Genomic DNA, 26,136 nt, shown 5'->3' on the forward strand with positions numbered 1-26,136 from the left:
CAGCGCAGTAAAAATAGCTTGTTTCCGTGAATAACTTGCGTGCTTTGCTTTTCTCGTTATTTCTTTATTAAACCATGGCATTTCACCTCCAGCTTTTTCCCTCCGTGACCCAGATGGAGCTGCAGTCGGTGAGTCTCAGCCGGCTGCTTCCAGCTGACGGCGCACTCGCACCCCTTCAACTATCGGTAATGCTTACCACTTCAAAACAGCAAGGCACCCGGCGGTGTGGTGTGATGCATTCGGTAATTACATGCAAACATAAACCGCGAGACGGAATGATAGTGTGAGTTCAAATATGTATTGCGGTGAGGTGCAGAGCAAGCGAAAACACCTTTAAAAAAAGAAGAAGGAAAAAGCTGATTTTGTCAGCTTGATCTTTTTCTTCACACCAAGCAAGTTAATGTTTTGGAATATTTGTTGATTTTACTTTGGAAATTACAAAAGTTCAGAACAGAGATTGGTGGTCACAAGGTGCAAAGTGATGGTGCTGAGTTTGTGTCAAATCACAGATTTGAAGAACAAAAAATAAAACAATTCTCTTCCTTTTATCCTGCTGCCATGTGATGTAAAAACGAGCATTTTAAAACTTGTCAAAAACATAGAAACATAATGTTGCTCGTCATAAAAGACGTCTAATCCAATCTTGCCAAAAAATAAATGAAACTTACCAAAATGTCTGAATGATGGTGATGTACTCAGCAGTGTGTGTACTGGCCGATTTATAAGTAGTGACTAAGACGTCATCAGGCAGTGGCAGGCTATAACAGATATTTTTGAGATTGTCTCAGTCACCAAAACCACGAGGTCTTTGACCATGCAGATTAGTTGTGGAAAGACACAGAGGTGCACACATACTCACAAGCATTTCTCCTTGCGAAGATAAAAACAGAAGAAGGTTGAATAAATGTGACAAACCCTAACAAGGACATTTGACACAGGACTAAATAGAAAACGTAACTGAGAAAATTAGTACAGCATGGTTGTATTTTTGGTTCAATTAAACCCTAAAGTTAATTGTCTGTGATGAGACTTAAACCCTGGTCTCCTGGATGAACGTCTGACGTGTTACCCGCATACATACATTGTGGGATTCATAAATAATTTACCATGGATTTAATTTTGGCTGTGCAATATCTTTTGGGCCGAGTCAGTGATTTTCTGAGTTTGTAATTTCCCAATCTAGCACAGTGACCTCAAACAACAACGACAACAAAACATTTCGTCAGCTCCTACATCAAAGATTTATTTCATTCCCGTGCTGAATGTCTCTGAATGACGTGACGAAAACAGCAGCAATTTCCCAGTGCATCCCAGTATGAGGCCTGGAGGACCTCCCAGCAGACAGGCAGTCTAGAGGAGACCTGCAGCACTCGGTCAGCACGGTTCACAACTCGATCAGGATGTGACCTTCTCCATGAGGGCTGCACATAATGCAATAAAACCTTTACAACTCACAGAACACTGTTTGGGATCATGCCCTCCCCATAATTAACTCCTGGCTATTTTAAGACTAGAAGAAAATGAAATATTGGGGGTGACTTTTATTTTTAGCGCCCAGCCTCTCCCACCCAAAAAAAAACTGAGTCAGCTGACGTTAATTAGCCGACAAGACATGCTCATTAGTTTGTTTGAAGCTTGCACTAAGAACACAGCAACTTTGATGTAATCCAAGGCATCTGTGGGGAAGCGTAGGAGCAAGAGAATGTTTTGATGGAACCGCAGCAAACAAAAAACAACAACGAGATAACACGAAGATAATTAATACGTTAAGATTGTGGCACGATGCCGCGCACGGAGAGGCGGCTCTGACTGAACTCCCGCGGGCGTCTCTCTCATGACTCGTATCGATTCCCATCATCCACGGCCGCTCCGGCTGAGCTAGTGTCAGCCGCTCGCCTAATTGGGAGGAAAAAAAGAGGCGCAGACCTCATTGTGCCTTTGATCCATAAAACATGATGAGTTCAACTCCTGTCTCTCCTTTCATTAACTTAATCAACATGCCGGGAAATGAATAAAACATTCTGCGGGGAAAATGCAAAGTGAAAACAACAACAGGAAATGACTTCCTCCCCTCACCCACCCTCGTGCACTGTGCACGGTTGAGGAGAAACCTCTTTGACATTGAAGGGATTTTTTTATTTTTCACTCCTGCACAGACACATGCTGTGGCATTAGCCTAAAGGGCAGAGTGCCGGGCTAATAACTGGAAGGGTGTGTGTGTGTGTGTGTGTGTGTGTGTGGGCGGGGGCGGGGAACAGTGAGAGCGATTCCCCTTTCCCATCCAACAACCATCAACACCTCCAACACTGCACTTAACCTCCAGCTGCTCCGGGGAGGCGGTGGTAGGACCGGGCAGATGTCACTGCGACTGTCGGTGTCAGTTTGAAGCACCGAGCGCCCACAGAACAGCCGGCACGCACAGGAAGTCATCGCTGCATGCACATGCAGGTACAAAAGATGGAACAGTAGTTCACAGTTTATCTTGAAATTATTATTATTTTAATGTATTATCTATTATCCCACTAAATACTATCCCTGTTAAAGCTCTACCATTGTGTAGCAGCAGCAGTCGAATAGTATTACTGGTGGTGAATTTAAGAGGAGAAAAAGTAGCAGTCGTGTTTTGGTGTGGTTAGCACTGGTGTGGATACAGTAAAGAAACATCTGTGGTAGTAGTGGCAGTAAATGGAACTGCACCAGTACTATTAGTATTAACACTAGTCATAGCTATAACTAGCTAGGATGTGTGTATATACATATATACATCCTAGCTAGTTATAGCAACTCCTACAATACTATTACATGTATATGTGTATATATAAAAAAAAAAAACACGACAAGACGGCGAACACTTGGAGGCCGAGGATGCTGGCAACATACAGGTAGACAATATGGCTAACGAGTATGACCCTGACGAAGCAGACAACGAAATATTGGATCCAGACAAGAATAGCAATCAAGATATCATGAAAGCCATACTGTCCTTGAAAAGTGGACTTTATAATAAAATTGATGGAGTGCAAGCAACAATTGCGGATGTAAAAAAACAGATACAGGACTGCTCAGGCCGCATAGAGCAGGCCGAACAACGGATCTCTGATGTGGAAGACCACGTCAACAAGCTAACGTCCAAAGTTAGCACACTGGAAAGCACAGTCAAAAGCCTTGCTGACAAAGTTGACGATTTGGAATGCAGAAGTCGCCGAAACAACGTAAGATTGGTGGGGCTACCAGAGAAGACAGAGGGTCAGGATGTAACTGCTTTTTTGGAGAAGTGGATACCGGAGGCTCTCAGCATGGAACCACGAGAGGGGTTGGTGGTGGAGCGGGCTCACAAAATAGGCGCTCCGCCAAACAATGACTCTCGCACGGCTCATCCAAGGACTTTAATCATGAAGTTCTTGAACTTTAAGGACAGGGAGCGTGTACTGAAGGCAGCGAGAACCAAGGGACAGGTTTTGTACCAGAATAAGCCGGTTCGTTTTTACGTGGACCTCTCTGCTGGTGTGCACAGGATGCAGCGTGACTACGATGAGGTGCGAAAGAAGCTACGAGACAGGGGGATCCACAAGCACAGAATCGTCTTTCCAGCCCGGTGTTACAGTTTAACAGGCGACCATGTTAACTGGCGACTTTCGGCCGAAAGCGTCTACTGTTGTCGTCGTTACAGCAGATGTTGAGAATAGCAAGAGAACACGTAGCTGTCCTCGTGAATGCCGCATTGTTTAATTCTGCAGTTCAATGTCTAACCTTCTCGTCTAAAGTCTCTGGTCAAAACATACCGGACTAGACGTTGTTGAGTCTTTTCAGGGAAATAATCCACGCGAGTGGAAACGTCGCTTGTTGTTTATGTGTTGAAACAGGAAGTCAGCAAATTGCCTTTCCTTTGAAATAAAGTTGTTACAAATAACACATAATGACTGTGGAGTCTGTTTTGTGCAAATATCTGTCACGTAAATTAACTCTATAGTACACGAAAAAAAAAGAGAAAAGGTTACTATCTGAAACCATAACTCTGATAAATGTCTATGGTCCCAATGAAGATGACCCTAAATTCTATGATAATTTATTTTTGACTGCATCAAATTTCCCCGGACAATACATAATAGCTGGTGATTTTAATTGCACGTTAGACTCTTCAAGAGACAGGTCGACGAGTTTAGATGATGCTCACAATAAGTCGAGAAAGACGATACACCATTTTATGAAGGAATTAAACCTGTTGGATATCTGGAGACATAGTAAACCAAATGCAGTACAGTTTTCCTGCTATTCTAGCACTTATAAAACTCACTCACGCATTGACTACATTTTAGTTTCAGCACTACTTGCCTCCAAAATTGACGAATGTCATTATAGTAGTATAGTCCTTTCTGACCACGCAGCTGTATCCTTGACCTATGAAGATACTAAATTATTGAGTGATCCTCCAAGATGGCGTTTCCAACCGGGATGGCTTACGGATCCCACACTCATAGATTTCTTAGATAAACAAATAGACCTCTATTTTGAATGTAACAAGTTCCTGACCTCTGCTAGCACAAGATGGGAAGCTTTCAAGGCCTTTATTAGGGGCCAGATAATTTCTTTCACCAGCTCAAAGAAAAAGGCTACACGACTTAAAATGGAGACATTAGATGAGGAAATTAAGAAACTGGAAACAGAAATCTACCATAAGACATATATCTACAGATGTACATTCAAAACTGCTACTGCTTAGATCTCATTACAATGAATTGGCAGCTAACAAAGCAGCTGCTGATCTAATGAGACTCAAACAGTCCTACTATGATCAGGTGGAAAAGCCAGGAAAACTTCTAGCATGGCGTATTAAACAACAACAAACAGAAAGGTCTATTAATTGTATTGAAGACCCAAGTGGTAGAACTATAGTGGACCCGACAGAGATTAATGAGACTTTCAGAGTCTTCTATGAGAAATTATACAGCTCTGAGTGTTCTCCTAATCTGGACACGCAGACACAATTCCTAGACAACCTTGATATTCCCAAAATTTCTGAAGAGGAAAGCAGAGCATTAGATCAAAATATAACTGTATTGGAAATTGCAGAAGCGATTGGCTGTATGAAGGCTGGTAAATCGGCAGGCCCGGATGGCATCCCTATAGATATCTATAAAAAATTTCAAACCAAATTAATATCACCCCTTTTGGAGATGTTTCAGGAATCCTTTGAGAATGGTCTTCTCCCCATTTCTATGAGGGGTGCCTTAATCACTTTACTTCCAAAGCCAGGGAAACCAAATACAAAATGTGAAAATATGCGTCCAATTAGCCTTCTAAATTCAGACACAAAAATACTTTGTAAACTTTTAGCAAGAAGATTGGAGAACCTTCTACCTAGGGTGGTGGGGGAAGACCAAAATGGGTTTATTCAAGGGAGACAGGGTTTTCATAATGTCGGACGAGTGCTCAATATTTTACAGTCAGAGAGAGACGACAGACATGGCCTTACTTTCACTTGATGCAGAGAAGGCCTTCGACCGTGTTGAATGGCCCTATCTGTTTGAGGTGTTAAAACAATTTGGCTTTGGAGGTACATTCATTAAATGGGCTAGATTGCTTTGTACAGGGCTTACTGCAGAAGTTTTGACTAATAGTAAGGTTTCTAAACCTTTTAACATCTGTCGAAGTTGCCCGCAAGGGAGCCCTTTATCGCCATTGCTTTTTATCCTTGCGATAGAACCATTTGCTATAGCGGTGAGGTCACATAGCGATATTTATGGAATTCGAGAGGGTCATTTAGAACATAGGATAACGCTCTTCGCCGATGATGTAATATTAATGATTAAAAATCTACATAGGTCAATCCCAGCGCTCCTAAGTCTAATTGAAACATTTGGAAGAATATCCGGTTATAAAGTTAATTATTCAAAATCATCTATAATGCTACTTAATGAAACAGAGAGGAAAAATAGTCCTATATATGTTTCTACTTTCAAATCAACAGACAATTTTACATATTTGGGAATAAAAATTGTCCCTGAGGTGAATAAGATTGCTCAGATAAACTATGACCCAATTTTGGAAGCTAGTATTTCTTCGATAGAGCGTTGGACATCCTTACCTATCTCAATGATTGGCAGGATTAATATCCTAAAAATTAATATACTCCCCAAATTTCTTTATTTGTTCCAGAATATCCTTCTACCCCCTTCCTCATCCTTGTTCACAAGAATCAAGAAACTGTTTACCAAATTTATTTGGCAAAATAAACGTCCCAGATTATGTGTATCTTTACTCTATTTACCATATGATCAAGGAGGCCTTAAATGCACAAATATCCAATGGTATTACTCAGCAGGCCGTAAATATCTGAAGAAAAATACAGACAATCTTATTATATTGAACATGATTGATGTTTGGTTTGACACGTGCAAATATTTGAATATAAATGTGTCCCATTCACGCTTCAGTCCTATTTGGGGTAATGCCAACTTTGAACCAGGGCTAAAGGATAGAGGATTTAAATTATGGGCTGAAAAGGGGTTAAGGAAAGTGCTAGACATGTACAGGAAGAAGGATAAAGTATTTATGTCTTTTGCGGAAATATCTACTAAATATGACATTCCAAAAAATATTTTTTTCAGATATCTTCAGCTTAGGAGTTTTATATCTTCATCTCAAAACCATTCAGTAGTTATACCGACCATTTCTGCATTAGAAGTAGCAGTCACTAGACACTGCTATGATAAAGGTTTAATTTCAACTCTGTATGACTTGTTTGTGTCTGGATCTATTGAAACATCAGAATCAAAACTGAGATTATGGAAGGAAGATATAGAGGAGGAAATATCTTTAGAAGAATGGAGTGAGGCATGTAAAGAGGCAGACAGTCAGCAGTAACCTAAAACTTCTACAGTATAAATGGCTGATGCGTACATATATAACTACTGTGAAATTGCATAAATTTAATGATTATATTCCTGACACCTGTATTAAATGTGATGAGGCAAGGGGGACACTGTTTCACTGTATATGGGAATGTGGAAAAGTGAAAACCTTCTGGCAAGATGTTGTTGTTAATATGATTGATCAAATTCTATCAAAGAAATTACCATTGACTCCCAAGCTTTTTATTCTTGGTGTATATCCTATCATACAACTTCTACAAAGCAAAGAGCTCAGATTCATAAATATGTGCATATTACAAGCTAAACGTATAATTGCCCTTAACTGGAAAAGTGTTGATGGCCTAAGAATTGGTATGTGGGTTAAAGAAATGGCCTCAAACATGTCAATGGAAAAGATGGCGTGTATTGTTAGACGTAAACAAAATGTTTTTGATCATATCTGGGGACCTTTTAGGTATTTCTTAAGGCATAATACAAATGTTGGTGACTTGCTTCAGCAAGAACAGGCTCAGGGGGAGTAGGACAACTGTCTGATTATGTACATTGACTAGTAGAAAAAACAACAAAAAACACCCATTATTCAGTTTGTAAAGTATATTTTTATGTTTATGTTTTATTATCTGTTTTTAATTGAACTATTATTTACTTTATTATTATGGTAGGGGGAAAGGGGTGAAAATGTCTGCTGTGTATTGTTTTCTTTATTCAATTTGATGTGACTTGCAGACTGAAAATCAATAAATACATTGTTTAAAAAAAATTATATTTGATATTCCTTTAATAACTAGTCAGAATTTAATTTTAGACGTAAAAATTAAAATGTTTCTTGTGCTTATTTGCAGATGATGTATGAACATATCTGTCATAGTTTCTTGATATGTCGGATAAATAAAAAAATGTTGATACCTGAAATGTGAAATTACACTTTTAGGTGGAAATACAATTTTATATATTTTTAATCTTTATTCTCACTGGTGAAAAATGACTTTCTGAAACCATAATTAAAACTAGAAATTGCATTTCCTGCTGAAAATGCGTTGGAATGCAAAAAGCTGAAGCTTAAAGCTTAAATATTTGAAAATATAGCTGAATATAGCTGAAATTAGCTGAATATAGCTTAAAATAGCTGAAAAGATAAACTACCTGCTGAAAAGTGTTGAAGCCCAAAAGCGTTGAACTGAACTGCTGAACATCCTTAATGTTTAAATGGAAAAGTTGGAAGCAAAACTGCAACATCTAAATAATCCAAGAGATAAATTAAAAGTAGTAGTTGTAGTAGTAGAAAAAACAGTAGCATGAGTGAAAGCAGTAGTTGCAGTCGCAGAAGTAGTAGTTATAGTAGTAGTAGTAGTATAAATAATAGTAGTATGAGTAGAAGTAGTAGTTGTAGTAGTATTTGAAATTACAGTCGTAGTAGTAGTTGAAATAACGGTAGTATGAGTAGTAGTAGTTGAAGTAAAAGTAGTAGTTGAAATAACAGTAGTATGAGTAGAAGTAGTAGTAGTTGAAGTAACAGTAGTAGTAGTAGAAGTAGTTGAAATAACAGTAGTATGATAAGAAGTAGAAGTAGTTGAAGTAACAGTAGTAGAAGCAGTAGTAGAAGTAGTAGTTGAAATAACGGTAGTATGAGTAGAAGTAGTAGTAGTTGAAGTAACAGTAGTATGAGTAGAAGTAGTAGTTGAAGTAACAGTAGTAGAAGTAGTAGTTGAAATAACAGTAGTATGAGTAGTAGTAGTAGTAGTAGTAGTATTCATAGTAATAGCAGTAGAAGTAGTCATATTAATAGCTGTAGTAGTAATTAGTAATAGTTATAGCAGTAGTAGTATTAGTAGCAGGAGTAGCAGTAGTAGTATTAGTAGCAGGAGTAGTAGTAATAGTCCAAATATTAGCAGCAGTAGTCAAAGTATTAGTCTGCGCATTAAGTATTTAATACAAAAATCCTCATTTGAGCTTTATGTTATGATAGTTAATTCATGGGGCTTTTATTTTGAAAGAGAAGACAGACAGACAGGAGGCTTTACAATGCCTTTGACTGAATATCTGCATGAATATCTCCAAGTCACACACTCCAATGTGTGTGCAGATTGTGTACAAAACCATCTGTTAAACCCCATATTTCGAGGCAAAAACATGCTCAAATCACCATTGTAGTACATTCAACAGAGAGGAGAGGAGGAGACGATCGCACTGATATCCTTGATATTTTTCTGGAGTTTAAATAGACGTGGAGCATCAGCTCCACTGAGTCTCACGTTCACACACACACACACACACACACACACGCGACAGTGCGCGCGACCATCTTACCACGTGCGCACGCGGACATAGACACACAGTCAGTGAGCATAGCAAACTTCATGCTAGTGATCAAATTCACTCCAGCAACAGCCTGCACCTGTTTTCTCTCTCTCTCTCTCTCTCTCTCTCTCTCTCTCTCTCTCTCTCTCTCTCTCTCTCTCTCTCTCTCTCTCTCTCTCTCTCTCTCTCTCTCTCTCTCTCTCTCTCTCTCTCTCTCTGTGTGTGTGTGTGTGTGTCCCCACAATGACGTTAAAACAAGAATGAGTGTGAAGCGGTGATTAGTTCAAACTGAAAACACCTGTGACATGATTGAGAGTGAGTTGTATGATCCCCATAGGTTTCAGTGCATTTTTCTTTCTCATAAAAAGCTTCATATCTGAAGAACTTCAAAGGCAAGACGCCAAAATAATAATATTTTTTGAGAGATAAGACTCTTGCGTCGATGTTGTTTGTGGGTCTCTAGGCTACACGATGTGTCTCAAATCGCAATTTCTAAATCAGGTACGGTCGTCGGAGAGGGACATTTTTGAGGGAGATTTAACATGGGAGGGAATGGAAGAAGGAGGCCACCTCTCACGTCTGATTGCAACACGTCTGAATCTGTTGGATTCAAATCGACCCAAGTTTACAAAGTAAGACAAGATTTCCTACGTTTTGATGTATAAATTATGCCCAAAGACTTAGTATTGTGGAGGAGATGGCAAAAAGCAAAAATAAAATATAACTAATCCTCCAGGGGAACTACACTCAAGCCGTGACATCACGCACTCTTAGCGGCGCAATACACACCCATGTTAAAGGCAGAAATGGTCGGAAAAAAGCATGAAATGAAAACGCTGACAGTTAAAACATTATAGAAGATATCAAAATTCTGAAATTATAGAATAATAGCTGAAAGTTTTGTCAACATTTTAAAAGTTGAAATGGTGTCTTCAGCTGAACGTATGCAGAACCTGTAAGCGTTTGAAGTTGAAGAGGATTTGAGGATTTTCCCCATCCGCTCCCTTTCATTTTCATAAAAAGCTTAATAATTCAAAGAGTTTAATAGTTATAAATATGAAGAGATATAGCAGGAGTGTCCTTAAGTAGCTGAATATTTTAATAGTTGAACGGTTTCTGTAGCTGAATATATGGAGGAGATAAGGTGCAAAACACGTACGGAAGAAATGGAAGAATAAAAAAAAAAGAAATTGAATAAAGAAGACGATAACAATAGTTGGACTGCTGAAGCATTCCAACTAATTACAGCAGCTATAGTTGTGTAGAACAGTAGTAGTATTGGATACGGTGGTTCAGGTAGTGGTAGTAACTGGATAGGGTAGTACTGGTATTTGTAATAATATAAGTATTAGTAATAGCAGCATTCGTATGGTAAAGAAGCACTTTTGGTAATGATGGTACTGCACACGTACTTATTATAGGAGTACTATCAAATACTAGAAATAGTAGAAGTATTGGTAGAAGTAGTAGTAAGAGTAGTCTTTAAGCATTTTTTTAATTATTTATATAGTAGTTATATTTGTAGTGGCATTACAATAGTAACGGCAGTAGTAGCATAAGCACTAGTGGTAAGAATTACAGCATGTACTACTAGCAATATTAGTAGTAATGGTAGTATGTTGTGATCGCAGTAGCAAAGGAATAGAACATGTAGTAGAACGAGTACGACCAGTAGTATTAGTAGTCTTATGCTGTGCTCACACCGAACGCGACACGAATTACATGCAAAGTCAGCACAGAGGCGACGCGAGTGACGCGTTTGAGGCGCCGCGAATAGCGCATTTGATGCAGGGCGAACAGGGGGAAGGACGCGGCGCGACGCAAGTTGAAATATCCCAACTCCGGCGACAAAATCGTGTGAGTCATAGTTGCGTCAGCCAATCAGCATTGAGAATCAGCGTTGAGAAGCTCCGCCCATCACCACTGCCATCTTGCCGTTGCTGAATCAAACTGCTGCTGCTCCGCCAGAAGGCAGCGGCTTCATTCAGACGCTGTTGTGGGACTACGGATAATATTATGAACCCAGACACCATGGTGTTTGATGTTCCGACGTATGTGGAGTTTACACAACAAGTATAAAGCAGAACCAGTGGTTATTTCCATGGTGGATGGCAGAAACGGTATCCGTTTTACGGAGATAAGCCAGACGCAGTTCCTAGAGGAGTCGGTGAAATTCACCGAGCTGTGTGCGGCTGCGGATGGTGTTATGAACCCAGACACAAGGGCATTTGATGTTCCGACATTTTTAGGACTTCCACAACAAGTATAAAGCAGAACTAGTGGTTATTTATTCCATGGTCGATACCGGAAAAGATAACTTTTTCACAGAGAGAAGCGACGCCGATAAGCCACGGCCCCTTTGTCGCTGCACGATTTGTCTTTGTCGCAAACACCCTCTTTTCACTTGCTCGAGTAAACTGAAGCGGTAAGCACGACGCTACGAATCGTGGTGCGTTTGGTGTGAACGCAGCATTAGTATTTAAGAGTAGCAGCAGGAAGATGACGAGGTGAAAGCGGAGGTATGCAGCCATGTGTCCTACAGACGTTCTCAATCAGTAAAGCAGCTGGTACCACCGATTAGTGCCCTTCCCTGGTTAGCAATGTGAATATTATTATATATAAAAGGTAGACCAAGAAGACACGGCACCTGGGATGTAATCCTAAACCCAAAACCAGTAGGGGGGAGTGTGGCTACTGAGTATGGGGGCTTAGCTTCTACAGAACCTCCGAGCACACAGAGTAAGTCCTTAAATCCGCACGGTTGTACAGCATCAGCGCGGCGGATGCTATGTTTAACTTGCTGAGCTCTGGATCTCTGTCATCCTTCACTGGAAGGAACTGAGTGCCACCAAAAGTCAGCAGACTGCCATTAGTGCAATCAACCGATCTAACCCCCGTTACCCTCCCCTCCCTAGTTCACACCTGATATTTAGCAATGAGGCTGTGAAGCGGGCTGGAGGAACCACGACACAGAAGAGGTTATTTTTAGAGACGTCATGGGGCTTTTGTTTCCATTCCAATTCACAGATGTAGAGCAACAAAGCCCATTTGTTGGAATGGGTCTCATTTGGGAAAAAAAAAAAAAAAAAGGGAAACATGAATAGTCCGAACTGCTCTAAATACCAGCGGAGTGGAAAGACTCTCTCTCAGCATTGCGACTGAAGCGAGCGGCGAGTGCATGTTCCATGAGCCGAGCGGTCCCAGAGTAATAATAGCGAACACAAGATACCACATCTCTAATATTCTGTTTTTGCACAGAGTGCTGCAGGGAAGACGTTTATGTATGGGCCGACACAGTTAATGTCGCACTAGTTTTAAAAAAAAAGCCCAATTTTTGATTATTGAAGATAATTAGCGTTGTGGCAAACAAACCTATATAATATAATTACACGTTTTCCTAATGAACATCACGTTTATGATCTTATGATCTACTTATTGGTACATATGGGTGCAACGGATCACGAAAGTCACGGTTTGGAACGTTTGGAGTCACGGATCAGATCAGCAGGAATCCATCTTGTTTTTTGTTGCCAATACCGATTGTGGATCGATGATATTGACTGATACAGATTGTTTTTGTTTTATAGCGGCCGCAATACAAGGCTCCAGACTATTATTTCACCACCGTCCTTGAAATGTTTTTCAACCGCCCCAAAATATGTGTAAAACATCAGCAATTAATTTATTTGAAGCCAAAACTGATCCATTAAAATATTGAAATTAAATAATTTGACTTTTGGCATTTTGACGGTCAGTGTGCCTTGTGATTTTTAAATAATTATGACTTTTTAATGCAAAACTGTGACAGCCTTAAGCTTTTGATTGACCTCACATTTCATAAATCTTAAAGAGTCTTCAGTATTGTTAATTTTCATCATCAGTGCTAAACCTGCTCTTTCCCCCCCCCATTTCTGGCAGATGTGTGCTTGAGTGAGAATGCCGATGCCTTCTCTGCTCCAGCGTGACACCAGCTCTTACTCCGCCAAGTGGGAATGGAGATAAAGCTGAAAAATGTTCCAGCGATTCTTTGACAACTATGGCAGAAGCAATCCTCTTGGAACAAAACGCACATCGAGTCAAATTTATTTATGAAGCAGTTTCAACAAAACAAATCAGGGTCTTTAAAGAGTAAGGAGTGGCACGAGGAGACAAACAAACAAATCGCAAGAAAACAAAGATGAAACCCACTTTCACACTCACGCATGTTATTGGAACGTGCACGTCCGAGACAACTCCCCCTGAGGAGTAATTAAGATTTCTCTGATGCAAAATGTGTCACAGTAGGTGGGACACTTCAGCACTTCACTTAATGCATTAATATTATTCACCGACCTGAAATAAAGTAGTAATTTATTCATGTATATTCTTATTTTGCGTTTTGAGTGTCTCTCCGAACAATGTAAAGAGACTCTAGCAGCCACAGTGCTACTTTTCAAGTCAATAACGAGCACAAATAATTACAGTATGGTTAATAATTAAAAATATGCTACTTTAATATCTTGAATAAATACTGTCTAAAAGCAATAAAACAACCCACTTCATGGTTTTGAAGCTTCGGGTTCATCACTTTTGCCATAGCATCTTGGTTTTTGTCCATCGGCCTCTTATTATCTGTGAAAGGGTTTGACTTCTAAGACTAAACAACAAGGACAACTTGTACCCAGACTGTACAACGTTGTGGTAGCGACCTGTCAATCAGCTTGTAGCCCCGCCCTAAAGCATGACCTGTTTTATGGTCGCGCCGTATACGTCTCTGGTAGCGGCATGGTCTGTTTGACTCTAAATTACCATAATTTACTAAATGAACATCATGCTGTATTGAAGAAGACTTGAAACTAGAGATTAAGACAAACTCATGTTTACAATGTTTACTGAGGGAATAAATCAAGAGAGAAGTAGAGTCATTTTCTATATACTCCTATACAAGCAGAGGAGTCGCCCCCTGGTGGTCAGTAGAGACAATGCAGGTTTAAGGCACTTCCGCATTGGCTTCACATTTCTGACCCGGATGTTTCCATCTGACCTCTCTAACCTCCACACCTGTAGGGCACAATATTTCCTGCATTAGCACAGATTTTTGGCACTGGACGTAACTTAAGGCAGCTGAGTCTTCAACATCCCAGACTGGACTGGACCAATGCAATTGAGAAAACTAGTCTCTATTGTCATTAAACATCCATTGTTTGGAAGGGTGGTGCTGGCCAAGGAAGTTACAGTAATACTGCACACACATGGGCGTATACTGGCTCCTGAAATCGTTCAACTTAAGTAAACAATCAAATATGCGTCGACCTTTTCCACGACATCCACCAGAAGCAGCTATTCCAGAGTATAATACTCCTTATAACCAGGGAGAAGTTGCAGAGCTACATATGCAGTGGCAGATGGTTGCACCCTTTCAGCAGCAGACTCATATTGGCGCCGAGACTCTCTGCAGGTCCTGGGCCAGCTAGCTGCTGCTAGTGGGCGGGTGATAGTCCATCGGCCAACCAATGACAGAGGGAATCAGTTCTGTCATCACAGGATCAGAGCTCTGGATTTGTTTCACAGGGCTGGATTTCAACTTAATGAAATTAAACTCTGCCTACGTCACGTTAACCAGTGCCACCACGGTGGAGAGCTGAGAGAATCCAACACAATAAGAAATTAGACTGAGGGACACGTGCACTGAGCTATAATAGGAGGAAAAGCTGTTGTGATGGGTTGTTAACCGAGCAAATTAATGATCCAAAAGAGACAAACATCTGGTTGCCATATTAGTGGTTTCTGTTACCAGTAAAACACAAAACAATCACTCAAACAGGAGCCCCCTGGAGATGTGGTCCAAATGTAACGAACCAAACGCAAATAGTGTAAAGCAAAATGCACTATAATGTCTACAGACGCTCCACTCCACTCCACTCCTTCAACAACACAATTTGCAAAAGAAGACAATCTATTTATTTTTACAATTTCCTTCGCAAGAAATCAAGCAAGTGTAGAACCCTGTGTGTGTTTTAATGGATTTTAAAACTTTAAAAAACAGACGGTCGCTAAAGTCAGGGACAGCCAAAGCATTGATTTTTCTGGTTTTATTTATATAAATGGAGTCGGCTCTGAACTTATGATTGACATGCTTGAGCCATATAACCATGGGAGAGCTCATCGATCAGTGAGGAAAAGGTGTGCAAGTGGAGCACTCGTGGTCACTATGCAGCGCTTATAGTCTCGTGACCATTAAACGTTTATAAATCTGGTTAACTGATTATGGGCAGTAACCTCTTTCCTGATCCATACAGTATTAAATAGTGGAGTTTTCTTTATTACCACGCATAAGTGACCGCGAGTCTGATCGCTTACACGCCGAATTAAATTTAATGCAATTGACGCAAGAAACAAATTACTCTCTCATGCGTGCAAATAAATCAGAATGTGGCAGCGAATTAATCGGATTGAGTGAACAAATTATTTCTCGTGTGCACATATTAGTACATTTTGTCCTCAATGTGTATATTTGTTAGGCCTCAGGCAGTATACCAGCATTACAGTTTACCAAGGTAAATATAAATACATAAATACAGAGGCTCCGCTTCCTATGAGGCCATATTTGATTGAAAAGGCAGATGAGCTCAGAAAGACGGCGACAACCAATTGTTCAAACAAACAAAAAGCAGTTAATCGGCTAATGAAATGTTTCTGTTTGGTACGGCTGGCACACGCTCTGTGAGAAGGAAATTATCGGTGTACAGTTTGGGCTATTTGTCCAGTTAGCACCTCTCGCAGCTCCACCGGCTATTGTGTGTGCACGAGGTGCTTTGTATTGATAACAGCAACACTAGCAGCAGCAAATGGAGAGGTAATGATTTAAGGAACGATACAGCTCATTTGATAAAAGGCTTTGCACAAACTATCAGCAGGTCTTAATTTCCCCAGGCACAGATGTCCCGTCTACAGTACACCCACATCTGTAATTTACCCCGGGTGCCTTCTTTTCATTTTCATAGCGAGGTGGATGAGAAAATGAAGGTGAGGTTAGGAGCACATACGCATTCAAGGTGATGGATGTCGAGCTGCAGCACAACATCCCCCCTCCCACAAGCTTTGTATGACATACACAGCGCTGCCACACACTCACATGGGTGATAGTTGTTATCCATTTCAGATGTCAACAGCAACGCCTTAGTGGTGTCATTAGATAAATCTACATGTCTGTGGAGACGGATGATCAAACCACAGGGACTTGCCAACCTTCGGAACGGGAAAAAAGCCACATAAAGCCTTGTTTGCTTCGTGGCAACACGAGCTGGTGAACAGCTGCAGGCCGTGGCCATTCGGGACGTCTGGACATGTCTAGCCGGGCGGAGAGAGCATCACAGTCTCCGTATGATGATTAAAACAAAAGATGAGACTCTGCTTTTGCCGGACCTCACGCCCCGTGCCTCTCGAGTCCCGCTAATGGAATTCTGCGAGCCTCGGGACAGGTGTGGAGCTGTAATGCCGGGGGAAGCGTTTGGCCGGCACTGCTCACCTTGTTCCTCAACACCGCCTCATGATCCTGAGCCGCCGGGCTCCTCCGAGGGGTATGATTTGAGAAATGATGGACACAAGAATAAGACTCAAGTTGTAAAATTAACTGGTATCAGAACTGAATACCCTACAGATTGGGTATTTAAAAAGGTGCCATATGGGGGTTAAGTGCACTTTAATGTTGTAGCTGGTTGAGGTGACAACAATTATACCCACTTTACATGATGCCAGTTATCCATCCATCCATTTTCAACCGCTTATCCGGGGTCGGGTCGCGGTGGCAGCAGGTTCAGCAGGCCGACCGAGGCTTCCCTCTCACCCGCAACACTTTCCAGCTCATTCTGGGGGATCCCGAGGCGTTCCAAGGCCAGCCTGACTAGATGCCCGAACCACCTCAGCTGACTCCTTTCGACACGAAGGAGCAGTGGCTCGACTCCAAGCTCCCTCCTGATGTCCGAGCTCCTTACCCTATCCCTAAGGCTGAGCCCGGCCACCCTACGGAGGAAGCTCATTTCGGCCGCTTGTATCCGAGACCTCGTTCTTTCGGTCACGACCCAGAGTTCGTGACTAAGGTGAGGGTTGGAACGTAGACCGACCAGTAAATGGAGAGCTTTGCCTTCCGGCTCAGCTCCCTCTACACCAAGACGGACTGATACAGCGCCTGTTTTACATCTGCAGCCGCACCGATCCGCCTGTCGATCTCCCGCTCCACCTTACCCTCACTCGTGAACAAGACCCCGAGATACTTGAACTCCTTCGCTTGGGGTAGGCAGTTAGTTCAATCTATATTAGAATGTTCCATGTTTATTGTGTAAAAAATGTATTTATCAGGAAAGCCGGCATTTTAGTTGTCAAACTAGTCTCCCTCTATTAGGCTGATGGGTCCAGTAGTATGAGAGATTAGCTTTGGACGCGCACACACACACACACACACACACACACACACACACACACACACACACACACACACACACACACACACACAATCTCCAAAAAGGCTTATGCCGTTTTTGCAGAGATAATAAATGTATTGGAGTAAGAAGTGCAACACTTCCCTTTGAAACTGGGGTGCTGTTGAATTTTGTTTTATCTTCTTATTTATAACACCTTATTCATATAAATGTGGCAGCAAATGTTCACGATGCATCTGAGCTACACTGACCGTACTGAGGCTATAACCCCACTTCTTAATTCCCAGTTCATCCCGGCTAGTTACAGGTCAACCAGTGGGTGAGATTATCCTTCTGCTACATTTAGAAGGCTCTCGTGTGCTATAAACTGCAAAATGAATTTGAGTACTGACCCAATTTGTAGAAAGAAAGTGTGTTTGATTTTTCCAAAAGTTTTGCCCACAATCTTATACCTCCAACATTTTTCCACTGATGTGCTAAAAATACTTGCTCTCTCTGCGAGGTACTTTGGCGAGATGGAAATGTGATGCGTACTGTGGGACGTGATCGTTACCACGTTGATTACCTGCCTGCTTGCTGTCTTTATTGTTCTCATTGTAGCTATAAAGCGTAGTGCGGCGTTTCTTCATAACACGCACTTTCCTAAATTTGATTTGAGGGTCCACACTGACTCACAGCTGTGTGCCTCCTCGAGAAATGCTTTACAGTAATTGGCTTGAAAGCGTTTGAACACCATGATGCCGAACACTTGGGAAACCAAAACCCCAGAAGCTCTTTGTATTTTAGGATTCATCGGTTCAAACTAGGGAGGAGAAACTAACTCAGATTTGCAGAAACGTGATTGTTCTTTTAACTTCCCTGCTGTCCAAATCAAGAACATGAAACATAATGTATTGAGCAATATGCACCATGACGAGCACGGCTGCACTTCAGTTAGTTAAAGCGTCAGTGATTGCGTCAGAAAGGCAGATCTGAGGGGAGTGGTTGGAGGCGGGTTTATGTCGTGGCTCTGTGGTGCTGAAAAGACGCCGCCATTGAAGTGGTGTCCATTGCCGCCGTATATTAGCTGTGACTGAGATGATGATAAGAAGGGCCAAGCTCTGCTCCAGACACTTCTGCTGCTCGCGGGCGATCTATAATGATGAATCAGTGTCAGTTTCTATGCGCTTCTCCAGTTTCCTCCCAATAAACAAAAGAATCCCTACAAAAGACCTCCTTGAATGAGACATTGCATGAACCAAAACATGCACTTTTAACCATTTCCAATTAACTGCACTACAACAATATATATATATATATATATATATATGTGTGTGTATATATGTGTGTGTATGTATATGTGTGTGTATGTATATGTGTGTATGTATATGTAAATAAATATATAAATAATAGGATTTCCAAACAGCATGGATTTATCTTGTCGGGGGTGTTGTGTGTGTGCACAAATGCATGCGTGTCAGAGCTGAGTGACACAGCTCTACTGTGCACTATAGATTTTTAGCGCCTACACATGATTAGCGTTCAGGGCTACGAGCCCAAATCCTCATAAATCACTCTCATGCACCAAACGTATGGACCTTTCTAGAGAAAGTTCTTGGATGGTGGAGCAGCAAGTCGTGCCACCGGCCCAGCACTGCACAGCACAACCTTTCTTGACTTCTTATATAGTTTGGCTCCAGTTCACTCCACTGGCATCTATAAGGTTTGGGTAGCTTTAGGGTCATGAAGCACTTTCTATAGGCTGAGGGAAAAGTAAGTTCGGAATAAAGCAAGTACTTGGAAAGATTGGGTTGAAAACAACTGCTTCCTTCAGGTTAGTAAAGATTGTCACAAGAAGGACATGGTTGGCTTTTTTTGTGACAAAAGCATTTGCTGCACATGTGTTCAAGGCCCGTCGGGAAGATGAAAATCTGACAATGCCGAAAGATACAGCCTCTGGCTAGAATACACAGTGTAGTTTTGCCCATTATTTATAGAAAACGTGCTTTTCAATCCCGCCGGCGGATTTTGTGGTTCACAGGGTTAACAGGGAAAAACAACCTCAGGAAGATCAACTCTCTGGACGGACAGTGAAGCAATAGATGTTGTGTGTGTATTCTAGGCTGTAAACAATAACGATGGTATTTAAACGTATCAGATGGATGGCTAAGGGAGGATGTCAGCTATGATGACACCTCCAGGTGTCTCCGAACAGATAGAACCTGAACCACATGATCTCTCCACCACGGACACCTGCAAATATATATATATATATATATATATATCTCATATCAGTGGTTCCTATATGAAGCCCATTGTAACTTTTTGCTCTTATTAGAGTGAACTACTGCAGAAACATACTTTATTTAGGGGAAAAGGCCTCATGAGACGCAACTGCATTTTTTGACACATGAGCTCTATCCCTTGTTATCTTCTCCCGTGCAGCTCGGCTAAAACTTCTGGAACTTTTCTTTCTTTTACATAAGGGTATCGGTTTTTTTTAGGGTCATGCTGTCCCCAGTAGGGAAAACAAATAGATATCATAAACTCATGTGACATCTGAAAAAATAGTTAAAGACAAAATGAGGCCAGGAGGAACCAGACGGGGACAGACTTACAGAGAACAGCGAGCCGGTTTTGTTTTGCTCGGTCTCCAGCGAAGAGCTAGAATTAGCTTTCTGTCAATTAGCCTGCCCACGGGCCTCAAGGAAACACAATATATATCCATTATGCGTGCTCGCACGAGGCAGCGGACCCCACAGGGTTGTCTCCCTTTGCAATTCATTACAGCGATACACGATCCTTCCCTTCCCTTTGGGGCAGAGCCAACACCATTACCCTGGACACACACCGTATCTGCCTCCCACTGCTGATATCACAATCTGTGAAACTCAAGGAGAGCTAGCGGTCTTTCACACGCAGCCTTTCCGCCTTCACACTGATAAGCTCCCATTACACCAATGTTATACTTGCCCTTCTTACCTAGAACCCCCCCACCCCACACACACACACACGTGGAAGTATACAGCCTCCAAGCAGAGAACTGTCGTCATCACGTCCCTCTCATCATCATCACGGCCTCATTTGTTTTTTCCGATTCAATCCAACGATTTGCATGAACACGCATCATAATGGTTACACATTGTGTGCATAAATGGCGGAAAAATGATCCAATCAAAAAAGGACCACGAAATCACTGCAGCTCAATTGCCATGCTAGTAAAATATCTAAAAAGTCTGGACTCCGAGGGGCCTGAACAATGAGCCCTTGCTCAATGTGATGTTATTAATCTGATGACATTGTCACCGAGCCGGTGACGGAGTGGGAGGACACCGTCACAGGACGGCAGCGCGGAGGCCTTTATTAAAATTCACCACAATGCGGACACACACGGACAAACACGCGTGTATGTCGGTGTATGCATGTCCACGTCAAAGCCCTGAAAGGCTGATTCATTTCAAGTAGTTTTTTAGTCAAATATATAATTTATTTAAAAGTATTGTTGGGAGCCCGGCAGATGCCATGAAAAAAACAAGAAAAGTAAAATGAAGCACACATTGACGGATACTATTGACATGATGGGATGTAAGTGGCCACACAACATTGTTGTATGTTCGTGTATCAATTCAGCTTGTCCATGTGTGCCTTGACTTTTTATTTTTATAAAGTTGTGATGTTGCATTGGATGTAATATTGGGGTTTTAATAATCCTTCGTTGCCGATCGCTGCTTGGCTGCTGCGAGTGCAAGCAAAACAAAAAACCATTACGCAAGGAGATTTGTGAGTCAAATCCACAGCTGCAATAGAAATAAAATAAATATATTCATTATTGGCCCGCAATGAATAACTTGGACAGCGTTGTTTATTCAGTTAAATTCGCAGCAGCACAGAAGAGATCGGGGTGCACCGATGCTTATGAAGATGTATGAGTAAGTGTCCCTTGGGATACACCTGCTCCGGCAGCACAAGCTCTTCTAAGCAATGACTCGGCAATGGCGGTTTGTTTCTTCTCCTCCGTCTCCTGCTGAATCTTAATCACCTTCAATGACATGCAGCCAAGCAGTAAAACACTTGTACAACATATATATTTAACATTTTGTGCGTCTGTGTTTAAATTCATATTCTGTATCTTAACCCTCGTGACACACTTTTTAAATTTGTCGATCATTTTGGGTGTGTTAATGGCTGCATATGGAATACATTGTGGAATTTTGGAAATTCAACCTCGGCTTCTATATATATATATAATTGTGTATATATATAAATATATACAGGTATACTTATAGAAGGTATACCTGTAAACCTGTGAAAACGAAATTGTTTGATCCTATGGCCATTTTAGTATAAAACCATGCATAATTACGACAGAACAGCAAGCCTATGCTTTGGGAAAAGGAAAAAAATACTTCAATTTGAGAAACTTGAAACAAGTTGCTTCGCATTGGAAAAATAGTTGAAATATTTTTTGTTTCAGGCTTATCAGCGATGATACAGAGAACATACATATGTAGTGAAAAGACCACTATTTATTCAGACATTCCCCCCAACCCACCACTTCCCTCCTGTGCTGCATTTTTTAAGAATGCTGGAGGGGAAGTGACTTGGGAAGTGGAGGAGAAGTGACTTGTACAAAGAAAATCATAACATAAATATCGGTTTGCCTGTATTCTTTCAACTTCCAACATTCCAACCAACTCTGGTTTTCACAGAGTTAGATGCAAACATATGCTGGCTCTACTCTGCCGTTGACAAGTCGCTGTGAAAAGAAACGATGCGATAGACTTTTAAACTGAGCCTCGAAGATCTCGCATGAGTGAAGAATCAGCAACTGAATAAACAATTTCTCGCCTCAAATTTGTGCGGAAACAGATTTTGGCCGACTGCTGCGGTGAAATAATAATAAGGATAATAATAAATATACTACCATCCTCCTGTTTCCAAATCAAGGGACAGGTAATACATTCCACACATAGGACTGTTGGTGTTTTTAGGACCCTGGAGGATACAAACATGAATCCTTGACATTGGAACAGTCCTTCGGCGGGACCTTGACGACGTAGCATCGACAAATTCACCCGTTGAAGGATCCGCCTTTGACTTTGAGAAACACTCATCGTCAGAGACAGACCTTTACCCACTGATGCAACACATGGTGAGAGTGCATGCAAATATCCTGTAAATTATTAATGAGTTCCCGTGTGGAAAAGAGGGCCTTTGTAATAAGAATCCTCTGTGGACATCAAGGGAATAGCAGTTGGGGGGGTTTTAAAAGTCCACAGCGGTGCTTTTTGATCAAAGAATGAACTGAAAGGCGCTGACCTGCACACTGTTCATACTTTCCACTTTTGTTTTTATGTGAGAGCTGCGACTGGCGGCGCCCAGCGTGCGCAACGTGCAGCGCTGGAGAACGGGTTACGCATCGGCACCCCGCTGCGGTCGGAGGAGCAGATCTTCACATCGCTCGTTCCGTAACGAGAATCTATGTTCCCTATTGTGTTCATATGCTAAACACATTACTTGCCATCTCTCGAGAATATGTACGGCAAACAAACACATTAGCTGCCCTTGAGTGCCCCTTCCACCCCCCGCTTCACAGTATGCGAACACTGTAGTACTGCCAGTCCTAATCAGGGGTGGAGAGCCAGAGCGGGAGAACGATATATGCACAGCAACACGAAAACACACAAGAAAGCTGTGAGATGTTTTTTTTATTACCTATAGCCTGGTTCCATTTTTGTTCTCCGGTTGGAAAACAACTGAGCCAATCAGGGCCATGGAGATGGGTTAAATAACTCTGACATGAATTCCCTTGACCAAAGCTAGAAACATAGCAACCAAACAAAAGACACAACAAATAATGGCATACAAGTGTGGTCATGGTTGTAAATGAAACCTTTGACTGAAAATGAAGCCGCCGCTCATCTGTTAGAGCCGAATACTCAACAGAAGACCGTTGGTTGTGCTGTAATCCATGAGCTGTAGAAGTATGCAGCATTATATTACTGTTTACTCAGGTCCACCACTCAGTGTCAAAACTATGATATCTCCCACTTCACCAAAACAGCTGCGCTAGAGAATTTGCATCCACTGTTAATGAACTGCTACAAATATGTAGAGTAGCTATTTTACACTTTCTACACAGTGTGAGCGTGTTTGTTTGTAATCAAACTGCACACACTTACATTCAAAGTGCTTTTACCCTGTTGTTGTCTTGTGGCTACAACAGTGTCAAAAAACAGAATCTGCAACTTATATTGACCTCGAACAACAACCATCTTGAGGACCATCTTGTGGCACCGATCACCCCAATACCACCTCATATTCCATTGACCTAGTTAACATAAATAACTGCATGTCACAGTTTCACAGGCGAGCCAAGTAGTAGAAACTTGAACGTTTAATCGCCATGAAATATACTGTAAAATTGGTTTCATTTCATCATTAGTTTCACTCGTTTTTTTGAGTGCTTTGCTCGTGTTACCGGACTAGAAAGCCAGAAAATGAAGAACCTGCAGAAGTAATTGAATCATTAGTATTGATCAATAATCATATTTCCACCCTCTCTCCCCCTTCCTGTTATATTACGGCCATTTTGTGATACAAAGGCAGTAAAAACCAACAGAGGAGCACAATGTAACCGTGGAAGTGTTTAGCCTCTGTGCAGCAGCCTGACTGGGAGCGTGCAGCCAGCATGCTGCGCTGGAGGGATTGTGGGCTCGGCCACGACAGATATCGATTCGGCTCAGACGCAGTATCCAGGTGTCTGATCTGAAAGCGGTTCTCCAGGGAACGCCTTTCAAATGAGGACCCTCTGTCAGAGAGAGAGAGACCAGCCACTCGCTGCTAGCTTGCCACAAGTCTAACCGACCTTCAGCAGAGCAGCCACAGAGCCAAGAAAACCAGCAGCAATGACAGGAAGTCAGCTCAGGAGCACAGGCACAGAGTAAAGTGCACACTTAATTGGGCTGCCCAATAACAAAAAGACTATTTTGGAAACATCCTGCATTAGAAATACAATTTCGTAGCCTAGATTTCTAGGAGTGGGTCTTGACAAGAGAGATGTTTGTCCGTAAGTAGCCACCAGCGTAAAAAACCTCTCCAGAGCTATTGGTAGCTGAGTCTCAGGGACTGGAAAAAAAGCAGAGCAACATATTCACCAAACCCTAAAATGACACATTGAGTGGTAAAAGGCCAGCAGTAATCTCAGCGGATCCTCCTTTACTTGTGTCTGAGAGCCGTCAGATGATCAGGGAGCCTGCACAGCAAACAACAACACAAAGCAGCTCAAATGAGTCCCGATGGGCCGGATTTTAATAACACCGCCACAAATATAAATGTCCTCTGTTCTGCAACAGTTTGCTTGTGTGTGTGTGTGTGTGTGTGTGTGTGTGTGTGAGTGTGTGAGAGTTTAGCCGGACCTGTTGGAGGAGACGCTCTAAAAGGCCAGAAGATCGCAATCCGAGTCGGATTGAGTACGTATTGTATTCTTGAAACACCATAAAGGTGTTTGAGTAATCAAACTCTGAGTCAATTACTGTTACTGATGTAACAAATATATATAACATTTTTTTTTTTATTTTCCTCTTCTTGCCAAAGCTGGGAAAAATGTCCCTTCACTACAAGTCTATAAACAAGGCCATTAACTTTTGTTGGACTGACATGACCTCAATCCGCCGGCTGCCGACTCGGATTGCGATCTTCTGGCCTTTTAGAGCGTCTCCTCCAACAGGTCCGGCTAAACCCTCACACTCTCACACACACACACACACACACACACCCCAGCGGATTAGAACATCACCTGAAACCCCTTTAAGTCTAGAGTTGTAGAACTTATCAAACATAAGCCCTCAAATCCAGCACTCTGTGGAGAATTATCGTGTCACGGTGTAGCTCATAATTCCCAGATGAACAAGCATGGAAGTCTGGGAGCGTTAACAGAATTAGGAGCAAGGTCTCCGGGTTTACTTTGAAGTTATGCATACAACATGGAACACACAATCTCATCCAGGATAGCAATGATCTACTTAGGATGTTCAAACTTTAGGCACAGTCGGTCTGTGTTATCCAGCAGGTTATTTTCTTTTACAACAAAACTTTGGCCACCTTAAAAAGTCAGTTTTTCTCACCTGATAATTGGGGAGATGGGGTTGCAGGGACACAGCTGTACAACAGAATCCATCTCTGTAAAAAGCAAACATGAAAAAGCAAACATGAAGATCAAATTTTACACCAAGAAAGCTACATTTTGTTTAGAAATTGTGTTGATATGTCACCACTTGCTGAATTGTCAGTTGCCATTACATTGTGCAATTAAAATGGACTTATTTTGCTATTTTAAACAGTTTTCAAAATCAATTGACTGATCAGTTAGTCATCTAATTCTTTAAGCTTAGGTTGTGACTCATTGGCTGCAAATAAATGCTTCTCCTCAGACCTGGTGAGTAAAGTTGAATCATAACATAGGAATAGTGGAAATTCTCCGAGAGAGAGAGAGAGAGAGAGAGAGAGAGAGAGAGAGAGAGAGAGAGAGATGCATTGTCTCATTGATTGCGGCTACAAAGTAGATTAAA

Source organism: Taurulus bubalis (assembly GCF_910589615.1).
Source record: "Taurulus bubalis genome assembly, chromosome: 3".
NCBI classification, from domain to species: Eukaryota; Metazoa; Chordata; class Actinopteri; order Perciformes; family Cottidae; genus Taurulus; species Taurulus bubalis.